Source organism: Rhinolophus ferrumequinum, chromosome X (genome assembly GCF_004115265.2).
Source record: "Rhinolophus ferrumequinum isolate MPI-CBG mRhiFer1 chromosome X, mRhiFer1_v1.p, whole genome shotgun sequence".
NCBI lineage: Eukaryota > Metazoa > Chordata > Mammalia > Chiroptera > Rhinolophidae > Rhinolophus > Rhinolophus ferrumequinum.
The window spans coordinates 57025806-57028501 of NC_046284.1; the positions used below are offsets into that span (position 1 = coordinate 57025806).

Here is a 2696-nt window from a genome sequence, read left to right on the forward strand (position 1 = left end):
CAAGCCCAGGAAGTACATAGAGTCCCAAACAAGATGAACCCAAACAGGCTCACACCAAGATGCATCATAATTAAAATGCCAAAGGTTAAAGACAAAGAGATAATCCTAAAAAACAGCAAAAGAAAGTCAACTAGTATTTTATAAGGGAGCTCCCATGACGTTGTCAGATGATTTCTCAACAGAAATTTTGCAGAAAAGAAGGGATTGGCACAAAATATTTAACGTGATGAAAATTAAGGACCTACAACCAAGAATACTCTACCCAGCAAGGTTATCTTTTAAAATTGAAGGACAGAGAAAGATCTTCCCAGAAAAGAATAAGCTAAAAAAGTTCATCACCACCAAACCAGTATTACAAGGAATGATAGAGGGACTTGTTTAAGATGGAAAAAAAAAAATCAAAATTATGAATAATGAAATGGCAATAGCTACATATCTATCAACACTTACTTTCAATGTAAGTGGATTAAATGCTCCAAACAAAAGACACAGGAAGGCTGAATGGATAAGAAAACAAAACCCTTACATATGCTGCCTACAAGAGACTCACTTCAGATTGAAAGACACACACAGATGGAAAGTAAAGGGATGGAAAAAGATATTTCATGGAAATGTAAATGAAAGAAAACAAAAAATGCTGGAGTAGTAATATTATACCAGACAAAAAAGACATTAAAACAATGGTTATAACAAGAGACAAAGAAGGACCTAGTAATTCCACTTCTGGGTATTTATCTGAAGAATCTCAAAACACTACTTCATTGACAGCCTGGGTGTCTGTCAATGGAAAAATGGGTAAAGAGGAGGTGGTACATATATACAGTGAAATATTGCTGTGTCATGAAAGGGAATGGGTTCTTGTCATCTGTGGCGACATGGAGGGACCTGGAGGACATTGTGCTGAGTGGAATATGTCAGACAGAGACAGACAGATGCGATAAGATTTCACTTATATGTGGAATCTAAAGAACAAAATTAACAAATAAAACAGAAACAAACTCATAGATACACAGAACATTTAAATGGTTGCCAGATGGGAGGGGCTTAGGGGTGTGTGTGAAAAAAGGCGAAGGAGGAAGGAATTAAGAAGTACAAATTGGTTGTTACAGAGTAGTCATGGGGATATAGAGTATAGCATAAGGAATATAGTCAATAATTTAATAACTGTGTATGGTGTCAGATGGATACTAGATTTGTTGGAGTGATAGATTGGAGGGGTTTGGGGGGCAGAGTGAAAAAGTTGAAGGGATTAAGTATAAATTGGTAGTTACAAAACTGTTATGGAGCTGTAAAGTAAGGCATAAGTAATATAGTCAATAATATTATAATAACTGTGTATAGTGCCAGGTGGGGACTAGATTAATCAGGTGGATCACTTCTTAAATTATATAAATGTATAACCACTATGCTGTACACCTGAAATTAACATAAAATAATATTGAATGTCAATTATAATTCAAAATTTTAAAAAAGGGGGAGTGCTTGCTTCGGTAGCACACATACTAAAATTGGAATGATACAGAGAAGGTTAGCATGGCCCCTGCGCAACGATGACATGCAAATTCGTGAAGTGTTCCATATTTTTTTTAAAAGCGGGGAGGGGAAGGTGAAGGAGATTAAGAGGTCCAAATTCCAGGTGTAAAACCAGTAAGTCACGGGGATGTAATATACAACATAGGAAATATAGTCAATAATATTGTGATAGCATATTATGGTGTCACATGGTTGCTGGACTTATCGTGATCACTTCTTTAAGTACATAAATGTTGACCAACTACGGTGTTTCCCTAAAACTAATATAATATTGTATGTTAGCTACAGTTTTAACAAAAATCTTAAAAAGAAAATACCTGATTTCAAGACTTACTATAAAGCAATAGTAATCCATTGTGATATGGAGAAAAGGATAGAAATACTGATCAAAAGACAAATAATAGTCCACAAATAGACCCAAATATGTGGCCACAATATTTTTCAACAAAAATGTCAAGACAGTTCAGTGGAGAAAGGAAAGTCTTTTAAACAATAATGCTGGAACTTGATATCTTTATGGGAAAAAAATAATATTGACCCTTACCTCAATCCATAAAAATTCACTAAAAATAGATCATAGGTCTCAATATAAAAAATAAATTGTAGAGGTTTAGAAGGAAACATAGGAGAAAATCTTTATGGCTTTGGGGTAAGGACATTTTTTGGCAAGTCCCAGAAATCAATAATCAATCATAAAAGAAAAAACTATTAAATTAGATTTTGTCAAACTTCATAACAATTTCTCTTCAAAAGACCTCTTTAAGAAAATAAAAATACAAGCCACAAACTGGAAGAAAATACCTTGTATTATTTTCCTCTAACAAAGGACTTGTATTCAGATTATATAAAGAGTTCTCACAACTCAATGATAAAATATCCCCCTCAAAAAGAAAAGAAATGAACAAAATATTTGAACTGTCACTTCACAAAAGAAGATGCACAAATGGCCTATAAGCACATGAAGAGATACTCAGCATATCAGTCATCAAGGAAATGCAAATTTAAACTATAATGTTATACCAACTAGAAACATATTAAAAATGACTAAAACTAAAACAAATCCCAGTTTGGGTGAGGATACAGTGAATGGCATTTTAATTAATTACCAGAGGGAATGTAAAACACCACATTTTTTGGAAAACAATTTAGCTGTTTCTTAAAAA

The 2696-nt window shown here is 33.5% G+C and overlaps 1 non-coding gene across 1 annotated transcript; it reads left to right on the forward strand.

The window, feature by feature from the left end:
- Window positions 1-1478: 1478 nt before the first annotated feature.
- LOC117030653 (U6 spliceosomal RNA) lies at window positions 1479-1585 on the forward strand. Its single transcript, XR_004424433.1, has one exon. It is a non-coding gene; the product is annotated as a U6 spliceosomal RNA (small nuclear RNA).
- Window positions 1586-2696: the final 1111 nt, after the last annotated feature.